The 27337-nt window shown below is 42.1% G+C and overlaps 1 protein-coding gene across 9 annotated transcripts in view; it reads right to left on the bottom strand.

Moving 5' to 3' along the window:
- Positions 1 to 26740, bottom strand: part of WDFY3 (WD repeat and FYVE domain containing 3) — a 154456-nt gene extending 127716 nt beyond the window's left edge. For 7 of the 9 annotated variants that reach the window (XM_039551154.1, XM_039551158.1, XM_039551156.1 and 4 more), the window contains exon 1: positions 26184 to 26333. The gene's annotated coding sequence lies outside the window, so the exon portion shown is untranslated. Of the gene's footprint in view, positions 1 to 26183; positions 26334 to 26719 lie in introns of those variants that run through there. The other 2 variants (XM_039551162.1, XM_039551161.1) reach the window with 2 other exon arrangements.
- Between the last annotated feature and the right edge of the window lie 597 nt (positions 26741 to 27337).

The following is a 27337-nucleotide window of genomic DNA, read 5'->3' as shown; positions in this document are numbered from 1 at the left end:
AACCATGTACATTTAAATAGATTAGTAAAATTTATTTCAAGTTGTCTTTAGAATGCTCTCACCTACCCTACCCAATCCACAATTTACAAAAATCTTTGCCAAGGATGCATTAATTTGGTCACCCATAAACAGTCTTCTGCTCTTAACAGCAAAGAAAAGCGCTTCTTGTAGAAATAAATCACAATGTTTCAGTGCTAAACTCCAGATGCTCCCTACATAGACATGCTGAACTGATTTGCAGGTCACCTGTGACACAAAATTTCATTAATTATATTGCTTGATAAGAAGCACCGTCTTTTTTACATAGAGGTTTTCAAATTAAGTAACTGGGTCTTACTGGTACAGCACTACGATTTCTGTCAATGAAATACTGGATGTTGTTTGCACATAAGTACAGAATGATACAGGATGGAAGATTGCTGTGAAACTCAGTGTGGCCCAACCTCTGCTCAGGCCAGGGGCAGCTTAAATCAGTTGCTCAGGTGAGCTCTGAGCATCTCTGAGGGTAGAAATCTCATTGTCCCTTTGAGAAACCAACTGTGCCTTTAACCTTCATGGTACAAATTTCTACCCTCCTTGTAACTGGCCTTGTGCTGCTTGTGTCCAGTGCCTCTCATCTTATCCCTGTGCATCTCCAAGAAGATAAAGATAGTCAAAATTTCTGCAGCGGTCATCTCTTCTGAAATACAGATTAGTGACCACAGAAATACTTTTTAAGCTGATCAGATATCAGAGGACAGGGCCCTTAATCAGATCAGTCAAGTACACACTGAAATAGTGGGAGTATGTTTTATACAAGCTATTTTTTTATTTATGAAAGAATAAAACCTACATGAACGCACACAACATTTTGCTTCATCAATGGGAAACAAAGACCAGAATAGAGAGGGGTTCTCTCTTTATTTCAGGAAGCTAATGCCTGGCTAGCTCTTTAGTTTTCCACAGGATGAATAAAACCCTCTGGATACAGAGACAAACCCTGATTATGTAAATCACTGGTATCTACAATTCTGAAATCCAGAAGTCAAATACCTGCCTGGAGGACAGATGCTCTGGCATTCCTAAGAACAAACCAGCTACCTTGGTATTTGAAGGCTTGCAATACTATTTTAAATACTATGTTCAATTCCCTCACTGATGGGGCATGGCTATTTGTTTGTATCTTTTACAAAGAGAAGTGTGTAAGTTGTTGCAAACACTACACTCAAAAGTAAATAAAGATTTTTTTTCCCCTCTCAATTAGTGTCTACATGCTAGCTTGCTCAATATAGCTACACTCACTGATGTTATATTGCATAATGTAATCAATATACCACTATGTTATCCCTGCCATTACTTCCAAGCTCATATTCATTTTTATTTACTTTAATTAATCACAAAGTTACAATTTCCTAACAAGGACTGAAGGCTGACCTATATTAAAAGGTGCCACAGGCTATTGGCAAACCAAAGACGAAGCCAGGCTTTTCACAGCACTGCATGGTGGGAGGACAAGGGACAACAGACATAAATTGACACAAGAGAGGTTCAGACTGCACATAAAGAGAAGCTTCATTCCCCCACTGATGACAGAGGCACCAGAGTAGGGCCCAGAGAAGCTGTGCTGTCTCCAGACTTGGAGATTTGCAAGACACAACAAAATCAAGCCCAGTACAACTTGGTCCCATCTCAGAGCCGGTCCAGCTGTGAGCAAGAGGTTGGACTACAGGCCTGCCAAGGTTTCTCCCAGCCTGAGAGACCTTGAGAGGTTCTCTTCCCCACTGTCATGTACAGAGCTCGTCTTAATCCCAGAGTTCAATTCCAACATTTAACATGCAAAGTCAGCTGACTTGCTGCCCTGCTTTCCCAAACCTCCCAACTGCATGGATTCTTTTCACTCTGCAGCCTTCAGCCTCCTACCTATCCTGACACTTTACAAAAGGGAAGGTAACCTTTCACCAGTGGACATAACTTTTTCTCCAGGCATCTACTTGGACGCCAGAAAACCAGTCATTAAGTCTGCAGCACATGAAAAACAGGAGGAAAAGAACAGAAAGCAGACAGACTATAGAAAATGCTGGGCAGAGGACAGGCCCTCCCCAAGCATACAGATCTCCTGACTAGCAGCATCTTTTGTATTTGACTCACATCCAGCCCTACAAGTTCCAAGCAGGTTCCTCCAGAGATCCACCAGTCAGCCAGTCCAGCACACGAGTCCTGCGACAAGTTTTTCTCCAGCACCTGCAGTGCTGGAGAGGGGCAACATTTTGGCCTGTGCTAACAGCCCTTCCTTAACAAGGATCACAGAGAATCTTGGCATGGCAACATTTTGTCGACACTAGGGTACTACCCAAAAGCAGCTGTCCTGGTGAGCTGCCTTTGACAGGAGCACAACCATTTGCGTGGTGCTGTACTCCAGGTAACATTTTCATAAACGCAAGAGCTGTCTTGCATCAAGTTAATTCTTGCATCTGTGAATCTCTACTTTTCTCCTCTGCAACATGGAGAAATTGTCCCAGAGTAAAGGAGATGTAGCTGTGCTTCCTGGAGAGCAGCTTTAGCCTACATGCACCTCAACAGTGCCCTCACCTTCAAACACAGCACTGAGCCACTCACAGCATGCACAGCACTGGGCCACTTGCTCAGTGTGTGTTGAGAGAAAGGAAAATTAGGGCAGCTGGCAGAGAGGAAGCCGACTTCCAGTTAATTGGCCAGCCAGGCTGCACACACTTCCCACCAGTGGACTGCCCTGGGCTCAGCACACAGTTCCCAGGCTGTGCGCTGCACAGCTGGTGTCCAGGTATATCCAGGGATCAGAAGAAACAGATTTGCAGCAGAGCTTCCATTTCTGGGTTTCCAGGTAGCTATTTCTGTTCTACAAGAACTCTTTTCGGGTCAGTGACCTTCAACTCCAAGCCTTGAAGGGCATGTATTTCAATAAATTGTTTCCTTGCTGTAAATTAAATGTTACCGTTCTGAGAAGGTCTGTCGGTCATGTCTCTTTGACAGAGAATTTGGCCAGCTCAGATAGAGTTAAGGCTGTAAGTAGCCTGTCCACCAAAAGAACAAATCAGTATGTATTTAAATGTTTATGAATCGCCTAAAGATTATGTTCAACATTGCAACTGAACAAGTCAAAGTTGATGATATACATAAATCCTAATAATAAAGATTTATTTATTCTATCACACACTACACCATGAATCTTAAGCTCCCAGATTCTGTTTCCAAGGCCCATGTCCAGCTATAAAATGTTTTGTAGCTATTGTGGTGCTAGTCATGTCACCACAATTTGCCAGCCTTCATGTCTCAGCAGAGTGCTGCAGAACTCTGGTTCTCATCTCACTGAAGAGTCTTTTTAGTCAGCTCCTTGAACTGCCACCCATAACCAGTTCTTCGTACTCTGCAAGTTTGCAAGGCTGGTATATATTTGGACAGCTCTCTCCAGGTCTAATTTCTAACTTAAATGAAGTAACAAGGCATGTTAGAAAAGGAACATTAGGACAACAATTTCCACAAATGCCAACATTACTGCACAGTTTACCAGCATGTGATAGCAAATGAGATGACACCTTATTCTAGTAACTGCATGGAAACAGAGAAATCCACTGAACTATGGACACCATCCTGAGAGAAGACAGATATTCTGAATATCATCCAAGATCATTTACTGTGTTCCTGGGAGAGCTTGTTCTGCAGACTGCCTGCAAAGTCCTCACATCTTTGGATTCTGCCTTCTTGGCAGCTGCCAGGGATCTCATTTTGAATCAAACATTTCCTGTCTTGCCCAGCTAACACAGTGTTAGAAATAAAATTTCTAAAAATCCCAACAAACATCAGCAGACTAAAATGATACTGAATATCCCAATAACTGTTTCAGTCTGCAATGTGAAATCAAAGAGTGCCCAAAGTAAAAAGTCACCTTTTCATTTAGTGACCCCCAAGTTGAACAGACACCTCCCCACAAATGGGGGTCAGACCTCCCCATGCAGCTCATCACTGGTACTTAAAAAGCTAAGCTAACTGACTTTTCTTTTTCTTGAACCAAAGGGAAACTAAGGTACTGCAGAACAAGTCCTGCAAGAAAAAAGAAGTGTCTAAATTAAGTCACTCTTAAAACCATCTGCAAAAATTATGACCATGTACTTCTTTCTGTTCCTTCAGAAAGCAGGACTCACTACTTGAAACAAGCCAGTCTGTTTTTCAAAAGTGTCTCTCTAGACCATCCTTTCATTCCTCAACTCATCCATTTCTTTTTCCTTTTCTTCTGAGATGTTGGATCTGAGGGAGATCACAGGCCAATAAAGATCTCATAATACCACTCCTGATCATTATTAACTTAGATTAGATGGGTAAGTAATACCCATTTTTATCCTCCAATTAACAGTATAACTTGATATATCACCTAGCAATCTTAAGAAGCTGAAAGTGTAAGAATGCAGATAACAGATTTAGTTTTCCATGTTTTCTTTCTGTCCAAGCATGTATTCCACACAAAAAGCTTCCTGCCAAGACATGAGGTCTTTACATAAAAAAACATGGGTGAATGTTCAGAGCAAAATCTGTAAAAACACATGGATGCAAATTTCATATCCAGACCATTTTCAATGACTAAGTCTTAATACACACAGGGGGAAAAAAAAAGTTAAAGACACTGAATGACTAAAGGAAGTGTCACTTGCCAATATGAAATTACAATGTCTCTTCAGTCATCCAGTAACCTCAATATTTGCGTGATCTGCATGACCAATCATGAAGAAACCTCTTAAGAGAAAAGATCAACAGATCAGAAATTTAACTCGTTTTCCACAGTTATCCAGCTCTCCCTGTTACACAGGCACAGAATCATATCTTCATAAGTAAATACTTCTAACAGATTTGCAGTTACTGAGTTTGTGTATGCATGAAGTTTTTGTTTCCATCTGGATCTTTGTCTTACTCATTTTTGGGGGCAGGTGGTTTGGCTTGATTTTGGGCTTTTTGCTGAAGAAGGGAAAGTGGACAACATTTAGGAAGAGGAATCTAACTGCTACTTGATGATCCATCTTGATCCTTCCTTGCTCTTAACACATTCTAACTCAACCTGCCGCAAATATAACTTGAAGAACTTATTCTTCCTTTGCCTGTGAACTACCAACAATATCATTCTTCTACAATTTTTTTCCTCTACTGCCTGCCTGGAGTATTTCCCAAATGAAGAAATCCTACTACTTATACTAAACACAATCTAAGTCGGTCATAATTATTTTTCCTATTGGAAAGTTAAAACTATTTGAAAATTCTGCACTAGAATTATCAAAGTTAACCAGAAAAGCATGATTCTGGCTAAAACTGTGTATGCCATAGCGAACTGTAAAAAAAAAGTGCATAATGGAGAAAAAGAGAAACAAACCCCCCAAGCCAATAATAAAATTTCATTACCAATCTGCTACATGAGAAATAAGTGAACATGAAGTAAAAAAAAAGCTAAGAACTGATGAGGTATAAAAGCTACCTGTTAACACTATTTAAACTGTTGTTTATTTGTGTTTGGATATATTTTTCCAGGGGAGAGGAAGTGCCTTTACAGTTACTCTGAAAAATACCATTAGTGACACCAGGTAACCATAATTTGATGACTGTAGATTCCTAGCCATTCTGTAAAAACACGTCACGTTTGGCTTGCTGTCCACATCACTGAAAAACAAACCAAAGTTCACATGGTGTTATCTTGAAGGAATTGAGTTTTTCATTACATAATCAGAAATATTTAGGTTTGCTCTGACAAAATGAGGAGCACTGCTGAACACTGCAAGGTGCCAAAATAAACACATTTAAAAACCGAGATTTGGTGAAATAGAGATGAAAAAGGGTATCACAGAACCAGGAAACGCCATATATACTTCCCTAGTATAAGACAAATCATTACGTTTATTGATGTCATGACCTTCCTAGTTTATAAGGGCATCACCTCTTCTTTAGAAAAAAAAAAGCTTAACCATGGTAAGATACTAGATTTTCATGCTTTTCAATGTCCAAATAAGACCGATTTTCATATTGCAACCAAAGTCTTTCAGGAGATGGCAACTTGGAGTTAGTTTCTTTAGAGAGACCAATTCGGGCAATAATATATTGCTGTATTTGCAGTGAAAAGCTACCACCTCAGTTCTCTTCTGGATATAGATTCGAAGTGCAAACAGTCTTTAAATAGTGTGATCAAGTACTACTCTTGATGAAAATTCCTCTCATATCTCTCCTTACCAGGTAACACAATTGAGATTTACCTCTTGTAAGAGTAAAGGTACAATGGACTGATTAGTCAGAAATCTCTTTTAACAGAATTAACATTTCATGAATACATCCTTAAGTAGTTAATTAAAAATCCAAACAGCACTTAATAGGAAAGACAGTAGAGACTGAAAAAGAAAGTCTTCAAGAATATTACTGAACTTGAGCTGCCGTTCATTTCCAGTGTGCTCCTAACACTGTTGTAAATTGGTACCAACCCTCACCTGCATTCCACTAGAAGCATGTGTAGAATTATCATTTCCCATTGCCTTCAACATAATATAAACTCTCCAGTAACCAAACTCAACACTGCACTAAGGGGAGATTTAGGCAATGGCAACTTGGAAAAGAAACCACCAGATTTAAAAACAAGAACAAACAAAAAAATCTCTTCTCCCAAGTAGCAAAGAAACATCTTCCTCCTAAGATTTCTAACTCAACTGCTGACTATTTTTGAAAACAATAGTAAGAAAAAAAGTCTTTTAAGTTACCAGTCTACACCAGACCTTGTCATCCAATCACACACTAATTTATGCACATATTCATTGATACAGTTGAACAGTGGTTAAATGCTTCTCAAGGATCCTATCACTTAAAACCTTGATGAAACAATTGGAAAAACTACATATATAAAGCAGAGACATGGAGGCAAACAACAAATACTCCAAGAACACACTGCTATTAGGACCACAGAATATTTCAATAAGATGTGAAAAGCAATTTCAAAATTCCCAATCAAGTTTTCTACCTTACAAAAGCACTGTTTTTGTGAACTCTGCATTAGACCAGGGCATTCCCACCACCATGCTGACAAAGAATTAGCCATGATATCAAGTTGGGTTTTCTTGGTTTTATGTATTTTTCCAGAAAAATCTTTACAATCCTTCCCTTCTCATCATTACTTTCTAGGTTTCTCCAGTACCAGGTGTTCTGATAAAGTACAACATTCTGGAATTTACAGAACTGCAGGGCTGAGGTAAGAATTCTAGCAGAACCTTCACTAACAATGGAAATAATCAAGTAACCCTATGATAAGTGTGGCTAAAGCATACAGTCTCTTCCAAGTCAGAACTCAATGTCTCTGTCAAGAGAAATTGGAGGGGCAAGGTATGAGTAGACAAGACTGAAGTACACATGCTATACATCCAGTCTTTTGGTTGCAAAATACAATATCTTCTGTGCGCCTGGTCTGCCAAAAGCAGATGGGGCAGACTGCCACTGAAGGAAAAGAAATTCCAACAAAAATAGCCCAGAAGAAAGGACCCCAATTTCCTACAAATGACAGCACCTTGCCACCTCTCCAAATACCCAATCTACAGTACAGACACTGTGAGCAAGAAAATACAACCTTTGCACTCCATATAACTTCTTTAGCATAAGACTTACAAACTAAATAAGGACCTTAAACCATTAACCCTAATTTATTTCCCAATATAGGACACTAAGCACTAGAACCTATTTATGACTGATGCAGATCACATTTGACACAGCAACAAGCAGTGCAGCAAACAGTGTGGTATCACAGATCAACTATTATTTATCCTCTGCTGGGACTTGTAGACGGTATAGTCAGTTCATCTGTAAGCAGAGAACAGCACTGCAGATTACAAGCCTACCATCTCTTCTCCCATCTCCAAATGTTTTATCAAGGATCAAAACAGCCTGCCTTGGTCACTTACACTCACAGGAAGCCATGTAACATGAAATGGAAATGACATGACATAAAACTGGGAACTGAAAATGAAGTGTGAATATGGCAAGCATTTTTACAGTATATTAACTGCCTTTATTATACTGCAGTGAGATCACTTAGCTGTAAAAGCACGAGATTTACAACTACCTCATCTTATACACAGGAGTACTATATTTTATGTGGTGATCCCAGGGCAGGGCCAGGGGAGAGAATTAATATTTCTCTCAGGCCCACCCTTTGAAGGAAGGGAAAAAAACCAACAAACTAAACGAACACCAGTTATTTACATGTTTCTAAAATCATGAGAACATGAACTTGCAACTTTTGACCTTAACTCCAACAAAGGCCACCTGCAATATTTCATTCAGATCCAAGCAAATGCCTTTTCTTATATACCCATAAAGTATCAAACTATTTTATTTGTCTATACATTTCACACTTCCCATGATGTACAAGGGCAGTTTGATTTTGCAGCATAGCAAATTGAAGATTGAACCCAAACAAACCACTGTCTCAACTGCATTGGAAAGAGAAGGAAACAGCAACATGGGAAAAAAAAGAACTTGTTCACAAACAAATCGGGGGGGCAGGGAGAAAGAAAGAAAAGGAAAAAGCAGCAACCAGAACACAAGCAGCTGGTGCTCAGGGACTAGGAAGGACTTTGGCTCCATGATAACAGGATCAGTTGCATAATTGCTGCTGCCTGAGAAGTTATACAATGTTTGCCCTTCTCGTCATTAAGAAAACAAATAAGCAACCAAAGTCTTCTCAGGGCACAGAAGCTAATAAATGAAATACCACACGTCAAGTCCTACTAAAGAGAAGGAGCTCTGTAGTTGCAAACATTTTTAGCTTACTGAAACATTAAGCATCAAATTCTATGTTGACCCTTGCTAAAAACACCTATTTCCCCTAAAAGCAACATGTCCTAAAGCCAGTGCCAAGCCACAAGAATTTACTACCTGGCTTTTCCAGCCCTGCTCTCAGAAGACATGTTTGCATGGGAGAAAGCTGTCCCTAAGGCCAAGTTACATGACATGTGACCTCTCTTGCTGATGTAAAACTTTATGAATTCTGTGGCTATCATGACATTTGAACCAAAGTCATAAACTACAAAAATATCCCAAGCACTAACCTGACTCTAATTGTCTCATTGGATATTGTGCAGATACTTACAGGAGAACCAGCATAGTATTTGCAAGAGAAATGAAGACCAATCAACCTATGAGGAATGACATCACTGAAGAATGAGCAGGAAAGAGGTTTTCCTGAGTGGTCATGTACTGTGCAGACCTGAAACTGTGGCATCGCACAAAGAGTGAAAGGGAGGTTTGATTGAAGAGTGAAAGACTGCAAAGATGCTGCATGCTAATCAAGAGGCAGTTTGTTGGGGTCCCTCCCCTGCCGTGTAGCCCTGGGAGAGGGGCCCTGAGGGCACAGACACGGGGCTTCCCTGCCCCTGCTCAGCCTCGTTCCCATGGGTTGGTTTGTGTTCCCTGCGCGGGCAGAAGGACCCTTGGTCCCGTGACTGGAACAGTTCCTCGGCAGAGCCCCGGCCATGCGGCTGGAGAAATAAACATCTCTGAAACATCTAGCAAGAATCTGTCTGTCCATATATATTTCTTTTCCACGGGCCTCCTGGTTTGATAAATGCGTGTTACAGTATCCCCACTGTAACAGCAGTTGAATTTGAGTTTGCCAGCACTGAATCCATAAAGATAATTCTAGCCTAATTATAGCTCTCTCGTTAAGGACTTGGGCCAAAAGAACAAAAGCTCTGTCTCCTCATCTAAAATTTGCATTTCCCTGTGATTACCTCTCTTCTTCTCTAAGTCTTGTCCATTTGGTTCTTCTTACCTCTGGGTCAGAAGTTTTATATCTTTTCACCATGATTTGGGCTCACAGCCCAATGCTACTGCATTGCAGAATCAGCAAAGACGTGATGCAGCAATATTCCTGAATTTCTTTGGATGTGGAAGTACATGTCATTGCTGCCAATCTCTGAAAGCCATCCAGATAAAATACAGAAGTCCACAGCATTTCAGAAAAAAATTTTAAGAACCCACAATGATGACACTAACATGGCCATCTTGACACTTAATGTCCTGTTGTTATTTTCTAGCTAGCATCCAGAACACTGCAAAATTCACTGACTGTGCAAAGACAGAACAAACATTCACTCTGCTACTCACCCCTACAACTCCAAGCATTACCTCCTGTGCTCAGCAACACCACTTCCAGAAACAACTGTAGGAATTAGCCAAGAAGTGGAAATACCAGGATCTGTATTGCAGTGGAAGCACAGACCAATTTCAGAAGGAAGGGAGACACCTAACCCATACTCCCCTTGCTTCCACTCCAGCCTGCCAGCTCCTGGATAAGCAGACAGAATGAGAATGGCACCATCCCTAGTGAAGGGAAAGAGAGAAGCTGCTAACCTGAAAGCCTGCACAAAGGAATAGGTGGCCATGTGCTGATTCTGTATACACAGGATATTGAGGGACTAGCAATTAGAGAAAGGCCCACTCCTCTCTGCTTAACTCACCAGCGCTGAACTTGCCTCAGGAAAATGATGCAGCTGCTGTTCTGCCTCACCAGCCTCAGCAGACTGTCTTGACCAGTTACAACTCCAGAAGCAGGAGTGGCCAGGTCACAGCAGCATTTCATTAGCAACCACCACAACAAGAGAGCAGCACATTCCAACTCCATTTTTCTTATCCTTCTTTTTTTTTTTTTCTTCTTCATATCAGGGATTGCTGCAGATGGCAATAATCCAATCCTTAAAGCCCCTTACTGTGAATATGCTACAAAGCAGCATAGCTTTATCCATAATGTCTCAGTTCTGAATTAAGTAAGCCACTTACCTCTCCTAATGCTTCTGCAACAACTCAGAATTTTGATGAATGACCTGCTCTGCAACAAGCGCCCTTACACCAACTTCATCAGCAGTCCCCTCACTCCCCTCACAGCTCTCTGGCAAATGCTTTGAACAACTCTCATGTTCAGGACTCAGGGGAGCCATTTTACCTGTTCAAAGAGTAAAGCAACACCAGGTAACTCTCAAGACACTACTGTACACTAATTCAAGTGCAACTGGAACAGCAATTGTGGATAAAGAGTGTGATGCCCTTCCTTGTGGAAAAGAAAGGCAGATCTGAAAATCCCACCCACCCTCCCATTCTTTTTGGACTTGGTGCTAAGGAAGGAGCAGAAGGAGAAAAACCACAAAGTGTTCCAGGACTCCAACAAGAAAAACCTGGCACTGTAAAAAATTTACATATAAGACAGATACCTAAATGCTAAAAACTCAGCAAGTAGTAAAGCTCACAGCTAAGCTTCCAAAGCTCCTCACTCTGTTACCCACATTCATTAGAAATGGTTTACACAAAAATGTGTCTTATTAGTAAACTCACACATCAAAAAGACAATTGACTCAAAAGACTCACTTCTCAGGTGGCTGGGGTCACTCTACAGTTGATAATTGCTGATTGAACGGCTCTCTGAAAGTATGATCTTCCTCAGGTAATGGGAATTAAGTACCTGCAAAAGGCAATTGTTTCCTCCCAAGGCTATAAGGGCATTCCACACACTCCATCTTGATTTTGGACAGCTGAGTCCGCACACTTGTGAGAGGTGAATTCCACCCTCTGTGCAGCTCAGCTGATGAGCAGTTTCTCTTAACTTAATCACTCACTATCCACCATCAGATACTTCAAATCTGTAATCATCTCTTTTCCAATGAAGAGTGGACAGACAACTAACTCAGACTCACTGCAGAACCCTTCCTAAGACACCACGCTCTTTACTTCCAGGTAATTTGTCTTCAGGCTTCGCAAATATAATTGAGGTTCATTCTGAGTCCTGAAATATCTTCCCCATTACATTAAATCTATCTCTTTCTTCAAAGAGGGAAGAGAGAAAAGAGCAAACTAGAAAGAAAGAGGAAAAAAAAAACCCCAAAAGGCAATTATCAGTGACTTTGAAAAAATTGACAAAATTGAGCAGGCAAGTTCTGGATGCAGGAGGAAAAAAGGAGAAGCATCCAGAAGACATGAAGGAGATGCAAAATGGAAGACAGACTACAATTCCATGGACACACAGGTCCTGAAAACCTTCTTACTTAAACCACAAGAAGCTCAAACACAGATGTTCAAATCTGATTATTCCCGCTTTATAACCCTAAAGCTTAGTTTGGGAAGAGGTCAAAAAATGAAGGCAACAATAAAATAATGAAAATAATTGTCATTTGTTTTTCTCTTTAAATCACTAAAAGGTTCTTGCCTGCTTTGTCAGTAGCATAATCTAGGAAATCCCAAAGCCTAACAAAACAAAACAAAAAATAAACATACCACTTCCTAAACCCGTCATGTCTCAACAACTACCCTCCTGCCCAGCAAAAGAAAAAACCACAAAACGTTCATCCTTACATCATCCCAGTCAACAAGAAATGAACACAAAGAAACTAAATTAGGATTTACATATCTTGCATAAAACTGAAGTTAACTCACTGATCACCAATCCTATGGACAAAAGGGAGCCATTCCAGATTCTATTAAGCAGAAACAATTATGCTGATCCCAAATTACTTGTGTATGTATATGCTGAAATAAAAATTATTGAACTGAAATTACTAGAAGCAATTAGGAGCAGAAAAATCTATTTAGTCTTCAGTGTATTCTCCTTTTGATTTTTAATAATAATTAATAAGATCTCCATATTTAAAAAAAAAATATAAAGGGAGGAGCAGCAAATTCTGAGGTGGGTCCGAGTGCATCAGGCCCATACTGCTATCTGTGGTTTCTCTCCCGTGCTCTGATGCATTTCCAGGAGGACACCGGAGGAATTCTCTGTAGCAATCTTTTTCTGAGCAATATTTCGGCATGAATCCAAAGCATTTGTTTTAAAACAGAAGCCCAGCAGACTGGATCAGCAACACACCTGCAGAAAGTCCATAAAGCATAATTTTCTTTCAAGGGCAGCTCAGGAACGGCACACAATTGAGATTATGCTGCACAAAAAAGACTCAAAAAAAAAAAATCCTTCAAACCAGCAGAATGGATAAATGAATGCTCTGACAAACCAGCACAGACACACACACACACAATCTTCCTTTGCTTGCTCTCATAAGCAGCGTTTTTTGCAAGAGCAAAATATAAAACAAACAAGCAAACAAACAAAAAAACCCACCAAGTCAGGAAAGGGAATTAATGCATTTGTTTCATTTAAGCACTCCCAGGAGCAACAGTAGCACTTACACGCCAGACTTACAAGAACAAACACTGCAAGAGAAACACTAACTGTGAAACAGAGATGGGTCACTGAGCTGGGTTCTCTTACTTGTGGCAAGCTGACGCATTCCTTCCGTCTGCCTGCCCGGACTTGTCAGCATTCTGCTTGGAAGTGGCTGAAAAACCTATAGCCACGTGGATAATGTAAAGTGTACACTCAGAGAGCACCTCTTCCCCTATCAGCCCAAAGGGAGAATCCCACCATCCAGCAAGAGGTGCCCAACAGGGACTGGTGACAAAGGGTCACTAACCAGCGACAGGAAGGAGGAAGGCAACAAAGAGTACAAATAAACACCCAGGATGACTGAAGAGTAAACAATATTCCCTCTTAAATTTACCAAACTTTCTCATCCTATTAAAAAGCAGGGACAAATCTCTGCCTATGTCCAAGTGAGACTGACTGGTACTATTTCCTAAACTGAAAGATGAAGAGAAAAAGAGTCTTGCATAACAACTGCAACACAGTTTTCTTAAGCTTGCAGATCTATAAAGATAGTTCAGAAGAGAAACTGTCTTCCAAGAACTACTGTGGCACAAATGGCACTGCTTTGTCTCCACTTCCATCTCCCTGCCCAGTTGACAACATAACCAGCATGCTGGAAGCCAGAAAGAAACAAAGCACTCCCTGGTTTAGTACTGGGAGGACCTCATATTTTGAAATCATCTGATGTGCTTAAACTATTGGGGGGAAATTAAAACAAATAAACACACACTGATAACAACAAAACAAAACACACCACCACAAGAAACATCAAAACAACACCAAAACCCCACAAACCAAACAAACAGACACAAAAACCCAACTCCCTCCAAGCCCTCACCTGCTGGGTTGAGTAATGAAATTTCTACCATTTTGAAACTGAATTGTGACTACGGTAATGTTATTTAGACAAGCTATATCAGTTCAGATTTGCCAGACATCTTTCTCAAAGACATTTATATTTGCTATCTCACCGGCATTATTAAACTGATCATTTTGAGATAAACATGGTATCTTCACATGAAGATACTCATTCACTACCAGAGCTGGCACGTGCTGCTCAGCATCATTAAACTGATACCTTCAGCTCAGCAACCTCCCTTTAATCACATTAAAGGTACACCACCTAATGCAAGAAATAGAAGTCAGTAATTCATGCACCTGGATGAGCACACAGGGGGAGTAGGTGGTAATTACTAACCAATTATTTGGATACAATTATTTGGATCTCTTTGCAGATAGGGCACCTTCCAATGACACCCATTTTAGTACCTCGAAATGCATGGCTATGTGCCTAGAAACCAGAGTGGGAAGAAGGGATCCGTGCACACAGAACACAAATCCCAAAAGAACAACCAGCAAGCCCATGGCAACATGAGTTACATGACCCTAGGATGCAGCAGGAGGCATCTCTGAATTGGGGGAGGAGGGAAGGTTTTCAAAGCAGGCAAGAAATATTACTCCATAAACCAGCACACCAACAGACTACTCTGAGACATCTAAAGGTCAGTCCTCTTATAGCTCAAGAGAGCAACCAGAATACAAATAATGACTACCAACACTTAAATATATTTTATTACTGAAAGCTAAATTTATTATTGAAGGTCAAGATAAAGTTAAAAAGAGCCTGCGTTGTCATTTCTGCATGCAGATCGTACTTACACAGCTCAGAGTTCTTGGACCAAGCAGATAAAGGCATTACAACATGTACTGGAAGGTGAGAAAACTCACTTTCAGTATGAAAACAAAACCTCCTAGGAGTGGTAACTGACCAGGAGAACAGATTATTAACCACGTAAGACTCCCCCTTAACTCACAGCCATTAATTACACAGAACATCTTTTTAAAAGAGACACGCCCATTGAAATAAAAGACGTTTCAACCAATGCAGCACTGCTTAGATGGACAATCATTTCTTACTGCAAAAAACATTACAGTCATCCAAAGTCGATCATCACCACTGAAGCAACAGATTCTTCAAAAGGCAGTTGTTTTTAACTAAGAAAGGACACCACATAGAGTGAAAAGATGTCAAGCACTGTAATTATACTGCTTCAGTACACACGTTTTTCAGCTATTGCTCTGGAACACCCATATTCTCCATCCTTTTCTCTTCCTCTCCTCCTCTTCTTCCATGCCTTTTTATTGAAATAAAATTTCTGGGCTGGCTATTCTTCAAGATGAATCAACATGACACTTCAAAACAAACAGTAGAAAATAAGAGTAACCTAGTAAGAGGTAGAAATTTGGAGACAGTAGTACAAGCCTACATACTTAGTACAAGCCTTCAGCTCATGATGAAGTTTTGCCGTCCTCCTTCCAGACCTGTTCACCATTCTCTGTGAGGCCTTAGAGGAATCCCATCTCAGGGGTACTCGTTACAAATGGTATAAACTAACATCAAAATACTTAAGAATAGCAATGAGAAAAAGAAAGGGAGGGTGAGAACGCCATGATCTTTCTCCAAGAGAGGAATAAGGAACAGTATTAATGCAGTATCTGTAAGCACATACACTCCAAACAGCTCAGCCTAAGCAATATTCTAACAGTACCCGAGGAGAGAGCTGGAAGGCAACACAAAACTCATTTTTAACCCAAAGAGTCACAGTAAACTGGTCAAAACAAAATCCTCATGTTGTGTTTGCCTGACCAGGTTTTTTCTTCTCCTACTTTTATGTTGTTAATGAAGAAACTGGGGGAAGAGGGAAAGGGACCTATTTTGCTGGTTTTACTTTTTATTGGTAGATTTTTGCGTGTTAACTGGCAAACTGAACATTGCCATATAAGCAGTAATTAAAAAGAAGGTGAAAAGAATTCTACAAAATTCGAGATACCTGCAGACAAATACCTCTTGTCCAGACTGAAAAATAACAGCAATACTTAAATGAAAGAGAAAATAACATAGAAAAAAATAGAAGTCTTCATGAGGCCTCCATTTTCCATTCACATAGACAAAGCTATCTTCCTGAAACATTTATACAGAAAACTACCCAAGGAGAGTCTTCCCACTTTAGTAAGAAAATACAACACTGTGCACCTACTTTTCTTCTTTAAATATCAAGATCATTCATTAACCCCAAACAATGCAATTCTTTTAAAAACATGGGTTGTTCAGAGACTTTTAATCCAAAATTATTTAATACTTTAACAAGAAAGTGTGACTTCTGACCAATGCTCTTTCCATGTTCCAAGTTAATAGTAAACTTTCAGACAAGTCAGGGTGCTCCTGATTAAGCTCCTGTCCTTCTCCACCTGTGTGGTGCAGGCTCATTTCCTTGAACATCCACCCTAAGCCAAGTAAAAGGGTTGAAGGGCACTTGTTTATGATTAATTTATTTAAATTCACAAAAGCAGCTTGTTTTCTCCTGGGTAGAGGTAAGAGCCCTCTGCAAGCTGTGCTAACTTTCCAACAAGGTTTACCTCAGCCACTGCCAGGACCTCACAGCTGCTGGCACATCACTGCTGCCTACCACTCCAAGAGCAAACACAGAAGTCTAAGCAACAGAGAAGTTATAAGCCCAACAGTGAAAAAAACCAGTTACAGTAAAATATCCAGTACTTTCATAGCTTACCACATTAAAAATTATCTTACTACCTTCACTATCACATGAAAAAAAGAGAAAAAGAAATCACTCTCTGCCTATCTGCCACTGGGCTCCACAGTGGACATGAAAGATTAACATGTTTTCATTAGCTGTTTAAAGCATACAAAAAGCTTGTCCATACCCTTACCTCTTTCCGTAAAAAGTTCAGCCTCTAAACACCATGTTCCCAACCTCTGCAAATGTCAAACTTCAAGCACAATTACACATGTCCCTTCCAACCAAAATTTGTCTGGTGTGTTCAAACTGTTCAAACTGTGAACTTAAACTTTAAGATGAGTCCTTCTGAGACACAGCAGTCAGTCTGTTGAACCCAAGTCAAGAAAATTTATTTCAATTTACTATGACCCTGCAGTGCTTGAGGTGTTCCACTTTCCTACTCATTGTGAGGAGTATTACAAAGGCAAACAACAAGCAGGTCTAGGGATTTCCACCTCAGCACCACAACCCTCAGCGTAATGCAACAAGACAATTCCAAGCTGAATTCCACACAATATGAACATCTACTAATTACGGTATCCTTTTCTTTTCCTAAACTATTTAAATAAGCTTATTCTCATACTTTGTGCTATTATGTTTTCATTTGAAATGTTCATCCATACTCAGGTGGCAAGTTCAGCTTCATTCTGCAAAGGATGATGGAAAAGAGGAACAGACAGGAAAGAGGAGGAGAGTTTTCATCTTTTAAATTTATTCTGTCTGTGCAAGAGGAACCTAAATCCTCACCTTTGTATATTCTCTGCTCAATCTGAGCTACTTCAGAAAAACACCAACTATATTGATCTCCTTCTATAAAGAAAGATCACAATGGAAAGACACATAGCTAGACTAAAAAGATGTTTCCGAGTACATTATTTCCACTACACACACCTTCTCTGCTTCCTTTTATTAAAAAGGAAAAAAAAAAAAAAACCCCACAAACTAACACAAACCAACAAAAACCTAAACATTCATATCATCATCTGTATTTGAAGCACATAATATATACATATGTGCTTTACTGAAATAAAAACAGGTTATAACTTTAAGGGTTTAACTGATCAGTAGGCTATCCTGATTCACACCAGGAAACTGTATGTGCTGATTTCGGCTGGGGTAGAGTTAATTTTATTCACAGTGACTGGTATGGGGCTGTGTTTTGGATTTGTGCTGAACTCAGGGTTGATAATACAGAGATGTTTTTGTTATTGCTGAGCAGGGCTCACACAGAGCCAAGGCCTTTTCTGCTTTTTTGTACTGGCCATGACAGCAAGGAAGCTGAGGGTGCCTGGGAGGGTGGGAGGAGACACAGCACTGACAGGTGACCCCAGCTGACCAAAGGGATATTCCAGACCATGTGACATCATGCTCAGGATATAAAGCAGAGGGGAAGAAGGAGGAAGGGGGAGACATTTGGAGTGATGGTGTTTGTCTTCCCAAGAAACCATTATCCATGATAGGGCCCTGCTCTCCTGGAGAAGGCTGAGCACCTGCCTGCCCGTGGGAAGCAGGGAATTCATTCTTTGTTTCACTTTGCTTGTGTGCGTGGCTTTGCTTTCCCTGTAAAACTGTCTTTTATCTCAGCCCATGGATTTTCCAGCTTTTACTCTTCTGATTCCCTCCCCATTCCTGGTGCAGGGGGAATGAGTGAGTCGCTACACGGGGCTGGGTTGCTGCCTTGGGATAAACCCCAAGACTGTACAAGTAATTAAGAAAAAAAAAAAAATCCTGCTACTTATACAGCACATCCAGAGTCCTGTCTGTACAAAAACATCACCAGTCAAACTGCAAGGGCTTTCAACAGACAGCAAGGAAGCCATGGTCTCTCCTATCCTGATCCAACACTGCTGGGAACATGGCTATGTTGCGGGAAAGAAATGAAAGCAAAATATTTCTGTCTCCAGAAATTGCTACAGTCGAACTAAGACATGTTGCTACGGTGCCTTTACACACTCTAATAATGAAAAGCTTGAAAAGATACTCCCTTGGTTACTTCATGACCCACTCAAAACCTAAATTACGTATTCATCACTAGCTTAGGCTCACTGATCAGAACTGTTAAAAAGAAACTTTTGCAAACCTAATTAACAAGCAAATTAGCATTCTCTTAGATCATATCCACACAGACTTTGTTTTTACATTTGTACTGTGGCTCACTGCTCAACTGCTGACTCGAGTATTAGTATTTAACTTGTGATGCAATACCAAAACCGTTTCTGTGCCTATTCCACATGACTGCTAATAAAATTATAAAGAATGTTTACTTCTGCCTGTTCAGAGAGGCATCCTTTCTTCTGCAAGTATAAAGAAACTCCCAAATAAAATAAATTTCACTCCTCTTCAGTCACTTTATCAGACAGGAAACCAGTGATGACAAGAATATTACCAGCTCTGATCCCAGCTTTCTCAATCTCATCATACCTGTGGCACTCCAGCCCAGAGCATTCTGCCATGTGAAGATTCCAAAGATGATGTAACCCTCACAGTTGTGGGAAGAAAATGACAACTGCATGATCAAGGCTCAAAATCAAAAAAGAAATCAACTTAGTTTGTGCTTTCACTGCTTTAAAAGCCATAACTCAAGCCAATCTCACAACTGAGGGCCTACACCATGACATTTCAACTCTGAGAACATCAAAAGGCATTTTTTACATTACGAACTGCACTCTTTACCTGTTTTGTCTGTCATTCTGCCATGTGATACATTCTGTACTCTGTGCACTCATGCAAATACAAACCAAGGCCTCAATCTCGTCCCTGGCTCTCACTTGAAGACCCAAGGACCTCCATAAAACCCCATTAGAAGTAAATAGGCCTTGGCAAGCACACAAATGCAGAACCAAATCCTAAGACCATCAAGGGCACTCTGAAGCTACGAACATGGTGAATTCCGGTCTCTTGGTTCCCATTACTCCTTTGGTTGTCTTCAGGCAACTGCTCAGTTCGATTTTTTTGTTGGTTTAGGGTTTTTTGTTGGGGCTTTTTGGAGGTGTTTTTCTGTTTGTTTTTTGGGTTTTTCCCCCCCAAATTTAAGTATAATTTCTGAGCTCACTTCCATGCATTGTTTGCCCCCTGCTCTGCACACTTTGGCTGCAGGAATCATGTGAACTGGTACTGCCACTGATCCCTCTGTATCATAAAAACAAGCTGTCGCTAGGAACAGCTCTCCTACTATGAACAACCCACAGGCCCATACTCCCCACCGGTCTAATAAACCTCAGACAAAAGCTGAGGCTTATTATGCCAAGTGCACTTACATCTGATTAACCTTCCCAGGGATCTTTACCTAAGGCATTCTGAATAGTCTTTCTCCCTTTTAGGATTGTCCATCATCCAAGCACTTGGAAAGTCTTTAGAAAGTTTTATTACCAAGCCAAGTTGATATTTTGGCATGTTTTATCCCTGTGTATCCTTTAAACAGCATACCTTCTTGGATACCCTAAGCATTTGCCTAGCCCTGCAATTTCTCCTTCTATTACCTTATCTCAAATTATACAAAAAAAGGATATGCTTACAGTGCCAAATAACCAAACACAAACTGTAGGAAGTTCCTGCTGTATAAACCCCCTCTTCCTGTTACAGTCCGTCTGTGAGCTCAGATTTTGGTTCTCAGCAAGAACCAGGGATAAGAAGCAACACTATTTATTACCATGGCATTCAAATACATTCCACTTTCTGAAGCAACATCCCATCATCTATTACTTCACACATATGAAACCATCCTGCTTTGGACAACACTGAGATTTTTACCATGTCTTCATTTGAAAATAATAAATCATCTGGTAATATAAGAATATAAAACGTGGTACACTTGCACCCACGTTCCACCTGGCAGAATGATACTGAGAAAAGTAGCACTAGGTAGAGCTACTCTCTCCTACCCAATGCATGGTGATAATTCTGACAAAAGCTGCAGTGAAATAGAAAGCCAGATGTACATTTTTCTCAAGAGCTACTGATCCACATTCTCACTGAAGTCATCACGTTCCAAAATTGAAAGACCCTAAAAAAGCCCAAAACACCTAAGAACATGTAGGAGTATCTTCTCTTTCTAGCCATGTGTCTATCTTAGCACTACCAAATTGTCAGCTCTGAAGGTCTGGGGTTTTTTTCCCATTTGCTTATTTGATATAGCTTGTTTAAGATAAGGATCAATTTTGGTAACTCCCCCTTAGCTCTGAAATCCTTCACTACAAATCCTCAAATGCACATTCAAAACCAAAACCGTCACACCATTAGTAAGAAAATAGATGATTCAACAGAGGGACCAGCTTTATAGTTAAAAGGGTCTGAATTCTCTAAGGTAGATGTCTTAGAACTGGAAAAAGAAGCTTAAGTTACCCATGTAACCGATAAATACCCACCCAGCCTGAAAAAGCAGGAATTTATCTCTTACATGCTTCCAGTGCAACAAAAAATTTCTGTAGAGCAAGAGAAAAAGGGATGAAATAAGCCACCTGGAAAATCCACTTATTCCATGTGTTTTCAAATTTATTATTGTCTGTACATTAAGTTAGCCAACCTGATAAAAGCTTTTTCCATGTAATATTATAATAAAAATGCATGACATGGAAATAATAGTATTTGTGAAGGTGTAAGAACTAAACATTCTATTAATGCATATCTGATTGTTATAATTTAGATGCATCCATCTTACCTTTCACCAACATTTCTTAAAATTTGCCCAGAAATGAGAAGCCACCTGCCTTCATACCATTCAACATTCATTATTGTTATTGCTCCCACACAATTCCCTCTTTCCTAGCACAACACTGCTCTACTGCATTTGAAATTTCAGAAGGTATTTTTTTACATGTGCAAGTTCTGCAAATCTGTTCCTATTCTGCGATATGTGAGAAGCCTTACAAGTCACATGCTTAAGACAGGCAGAAATCCATCACAGGGTAGTGATGAAACACCAAAACCAGCCAGGCAGTCAAAACCCTCTTCCCTCAAATGAAAGGTCCCAAAAGATGGCATGTAGCTTTCACTAAAGTAATGCCAAAGAAACACCAAACTTTTTTTCCCCCAAACCCCAGTACAGACAGTTTACTTCCACTATCACAGCTTTGCTCAACAGGTAGAGAGAGAAAAAAGAAAAATAACAAATTACACCATAAAAAAAAGCCAAAAATATTCCCTGCTGTCATTCAAAATTTCAAAAACATCAGCACAACTGTCAAAAACCATGTCAATTACACATTTCCACACAGAACAAAAATCAGAAAATTTTACCCCAAAGCTGTTCATGGGAAAAAAACAAAAGATGTAGGTCATCTACACTCACAAAAGCCCTAAAGGAAAGGAAAAAAAAAAAAACCTCCTACATACTTAGAGCAAAGCAAATAGAAAAAGAACAAGACCTATTCTTCCTTCTTTGGACTGGACAAAGCTGCACTTCACACTTGTTTTGAAAGCCTCTATACCAGCCAAGAGCTCTTAGCAGGTGTAAGGAAGTTCCTCCAACAGTGACACCAGAGACCATGCCATGGCCTCTTCAGCCAGATGTTGCCATCCAGTCCTCAGAGCAGTCACCAAATCCCTGTCTGTACCAGCAAGGTGCTGTACACACTTACCTGTAATATCAAGAAGAACAGGGGATGTGACCAAAAAGCCAAAGCCTGCACTACTGCCTCAAGAATCATGGGTTGCTTGCCAAACAGATGCTCTCAAGGCTGGATCACCACTAACACATACTCAGTCCTGCTTGCAGTGCTCTCACCTGAGCCAAGAAGCTGCTCTCACCTCCCTACCAATGACTTCAGTTAAAATGTTACATCCTGCCAGCAGGATTTTGTACCCAACAAAAGGATATGGCAACACTTTCTATACTGTCTGTGGGACAGCAGCTTAAAACAAAACGTGCACAGGGACCTTATAATTATGTCCTGTTTTCTCCTACCCAGCCTGAACAAGGTATGAACAGCCCAGCAGCAGGATGCAAAGTCTCCAACAGAAGATAAACAGTTTCACTCTTGTATAGCTCCTGTTATTACAAAATGAAAAGCGTAAACCAAATTACAAAGTTAAAGAGAGCTGTTCTAGGAGATGTGACAATCTTACATCCATGCACCTCGGTCCTTCTACACTGAAGGGTGCATGAAGGTTTAAAGATTCAAGCTGTTGATCACTTAGGACAGATAAGTAACAAAAAAAGTACTTTTTAAAACAATCAGCATTGCAAATACCTCAAAGAAACTCATACTGTTAAGTATTTGTCACAATTTAGGTACTTTGAGTAGTGCACTATTGCAATCAGCAACACCACCAGCATCAAAAAAGAATCGAGAAGGAAACCAGTGAAGTTAAAAGATTCTGTATTAAAGCCATGAAGAAATAATTTGTTTTCCACCTACACACATATCAGAAATTGTACTGTGGACCAACAGAAAATTCTATTTCCCATTACAAATGCAAGTTACATTCTAGGAACACGTCATAAGAATAGATTTCCATGGTACTAATTATCAGAAAGGCAAGCAAGCAACAGGGAGTAAATTGTGATTTAGATATACAGTTTCTCAAAGCATACTTTATCTGCACTCTTCAAAATCTGTTTATTTTGGACAAATGACACAAGACTTCCTCATGGCAGGAAGTCCTGCAAGTCAAAGGCCACTGCTGAAACAGTATTTCCACTATTTTGCAATAGGGGCTTAAAATCACTTACAAACATGAACGAAACTGCTAATTAACATGAACAGATTTGTCCTTTGGCAATTTAACCACCCGAGAGGGAACCACTGGCTTCTCTTTACATTTTTCAGTTTAGCACATCTTCAGAAACTCAAGTGAATGCCCAGAACCCAGTCACGAAACAGTTAATATCAACATTTGGGAAGTGAAACACCATGTTCCAACCCCAAAGTTTCCAAACAATCTCATGACAGTCCTGAGCATTTCAAAGGGCAAGCAGAACATCTGCCCACACTCACTCCCATTCCCTTCACATAAAGCACCACAGAAGTTTCCTAAATGCTAAAAATCCCACGGAACGCTTGCAGAAAACTAAGAATTAGTTAATGCAAGGTTGGTGGATGTGAAACACACTGCTGAATTCCTCTAACAGCAGCACACATCAATACATCCTGAAGACCTGCTCGCCTTGAACACTTCTGGCAGTTTAGCTCCACTAAACCAGAGTTAAATACCAAGGTTTTCAGAGCCACATAGCGGCTGTCACTGCTGTACCACAATGCAACAAGCTAATGTAGCCTTGTTATTTCAAGGTTGAAAATACCAAGAACCATAATTATTTTTTTACTTAGCATCTTTCTGTTACCATTTTGAAGCAGAAAGATAAGCATTCTTTTCCCACAGTACTGTATGGTATCAGGACTATCAAGTAGCTGATCCTGAGGTACTGAACTGGGAACAAACAACTGACTGAACACACCAACCCTTACTTAAACTTTGGTATAGAAATGTTGTAATACATTTTTAAGTGGGTGCTGAAGATATTAAGTCACACCGGCACTGTGCTTAACTTGCTTCAATGAGATAATCAGCTGGCTAAGAGACGCAGTATGACCACAAAACCCAAAACACTGCATTTTTATTCCGAGTCTAGCAGCCTAAAATTGCCCAACAAACTGGACAAGGAAATTTGTCCAGTTCCTAGCAAACACATACCAAATGGAAGGATACCATTTACCACCCTCTAATCTACCACCACTGATATTTGAGGGGTTCTTCTACCCAAAACATCTTGTTATCAATAGTGTTGAGTATTCCAGAGCTGGCTCCAATTGAGCTCAAAAGACCCACACCACATAGTGAGGAGACTCCCATTCAGAGTCCCAACGTGCAGCCAAAGTTAGATTGTCAGCATTTCTTGGCCAGGGCAATGGAGCAAAGGAACAAAGCCACATTAACATGGACACACATTTCCAGGACACAGTGCCTGCCTGCCCGCAACCTAAAAGCAAAGAAAGGGATTTGGCTGGCTTACTGCCACAGACCAGTTCCCACAGCAGGTAAGTTCATATATTCAAATGCTGTTAAGTCTACCAAGATTGCACAGGATGAGCGAGATACTGTAGAAATGTCTGTTCATGCAGACTGTACAGTTTGTTCACATAGCCTACTTCAAGATACTGCTAGCTTGTCACCAAAATGTGCCAAGGATGCAATCAAGCTGGCTCTCTGCAGAGCCTGAATGGATCCATAGGAGTCTGTGAGCTCAGGAACATCCTACATCTGTACAGCCATAACTGGGCACAGAAGCATGCACAGGCATCAGGGAGCAACACAGCTTCAGTGGAGAAAAATAACTTCTGTTCGCTAGAAAAATTTACTTTTCTTAACAGGAAACCCACCACTTGTTTTTCATAGTAAAATTTCATGGTCCAATATGTGGACACACATGGACCTTGTCACAAACCTACACTACCAAGAACCCAAAATTCAGTCATTAAAATAAAGCTAGGACTCACAGGTCTATACTGGAATCTTGCAAGTTACTCTAGTTAGCCAAAAAAATTCAGTTAAACCATTTATGAAACTATAGGTCAAAATAAATACATCTAGTTCCTCTGCACTTCTTCCTTAAGTGTTTCCCTATGCAGGCACACGTAGGCACAGCTAGAAATTACAGTCCTAATCTTTCAAGGTGAACATCACACAGGGTTTCAGCACCCAGCACTACTGCCTGGTCTCTATGCAAATCTCTCCATTTGCGTGGATCACCTTTCAGAACTGCAGGGCGAAAACCACGCTGAAGACAAGGAGCAGGTACCTCAGCACCCCCACAAATCCCCCCGAAAACATGTTCCGAACCCTCCGGGAGCCACAACCCCCCTGTCCCCGGGGACAAACCTGTCGGGTACTAAAACTTCAACGTCCCTGCCGCACCGCGGGGTCGACAGCTCGAGGCTGCCGCCAAAATCAGTACCCGCATCAAAAATCAAAATAAAACGCGGGGGGGAAAAGCCGACCCGACCCACCGCCTGTGAGCAGTGCCCGCGGCGGCCCAGGACGAACCCTCACACTCCTTGCAAGCTTCCCAGGGCTGGGGCCGGCGGGCCCCTCCCGCACCCCGCCGGGGCTCCCGCGGGAAAACCTCCCGCCCCAGCCACAACAAAGGCGGCCAGAGCGGCCCAGAGCCCGCGGGGTTCCGCTGCGACCCCCGGGCTTCCCCCGGGCCTCCTCGGCGCGGCCCCGGCACAGCCCCTGCATTAGAGCCGGAGGGGGGTGCCCGCTCAGTGACAATGATCGGCCGCCCCCGGCACCTGCCGCCGCCCCCTCCTCCAGCCCGGCCCGGCCGCCCGGCATCCCCGGGAGCGGGGCCTGCGGCCGGGCCGAGCAGGGCCGAGGGGCGCCGGGTCCCCGGGCCCGCCGGCGCGCAACAAAGCGGCGGGGCCCGGGGGCGGCGGGCAGCGCCGCCGGGCACTCACCGGGGTGCGGCTGGGTCCCGGCGGTGCCGCTGTGCCGGCCCGCGAAGGGCCGGCGGGCGGTCCGTCCCTCCTCGCTCTCCTCTCTCCGCTGTGCTCTCTCCGCGAGCAGGGCTCGGCTCGGGGCTTACGCGGCGCGGCGCCGCGCCGGGCGGTGCGGGCCGGGCCGGAGGGCGGCTCCCCCGGGCGGCTCCGGCGGGAGGCGCCGCCGCCGCCGCTGCTGCACCGTCCGGGCGCCGGGGTCGTCCCGGCCCCATCAAGGCCGGGCCGCGCCGAGGGGGCCGCGGAGGGAGCGGGGCCGCTCCCCGCGGCGGCTGGTGGCCATCTTAGTCCTCCTCCTCCTCCTCGGCGCCGAGTGCCCCCTCCCCGCCCGGCTGCCAGCGCTGCCTCCTCCCTCCGCTCCTCCTCCTCCTCCTCCCACTGCTCCCGGCTGGCTGCGGTCGGTCCCGCGGCCCGGCGAGGCCGCCTGAGGAAAGCCGGTTGTCGTGGCAGGCCGCGGGCCCCCTTCTTAGTTCTGGGGCTTTTTGCAATTATCTTACTTTTTTAGAGCGGTGGATTTGGCTTCTCCTCGTTCTCTGACAGAAATCCCGCTCCTCTAGCGCTGACCGCCCGCGTCCTCTCCCTCTGCCCCGCCGCCATCCCCGCCGCCACAGGCCCGAGCAGCTGACACGCGAGGAGAAGCCCGGGCAGGAGCCTGGATGTGGGATGAGGAAGGGAATGCAGGTCGATGCCGGAGCAAATAAGCCACTCTTGAGCTGAGCTTGAGGTGCTTTCCCTTTCGCTCTTTGTCAAGTGTACATCTAGGCAAAGTCCACTGGGTATCCCTAGTGGCGACCACAAACAGGATTGTGTGCTTGTGCTGGCCGACCAATCTCGTCTGTACGATCCAGGTGTTTAAACAGAAATAGTTACCCTTTTCCTACTTAATTCAAAGGTTCAAAAATTCAAAAATTAAATTCCCAGCAGTCGAAGGACTCCTTCTTGTCTGCAGGACAAAACATCGGTTTAGCCATGTGCTGGGCATATAGTGCAGGGAGTCACTGCAGCCCCGAGGCAAGCTTCATCCACTTGGATACTCCTGAGGAGCAGTGCAAAGGTGTGTCCACACGTGTGTGACCAGATAACCTTCTGCCTTTTTCCAGTCACTTATAAACTTA

This window comes from Corvus cornix, chromosome 4 (genome assembly GCF_000738735.6).
Source record: "Corvus cornix cornix isolate S_Up_H32 chromosome 4, ASM73873v5, whole genome shotgun sequence".
In the NCBI taxonomy this organism is placed as follows: domain Eukaryota; kingdom Metazoa; phylum Chordata; class Aves; order Passeriformes; family Corvidae; genus Corvus; species Corvus cornix.
This window is presented reverse-complemented; position numbering and strand designations above follow the sequence as displayed.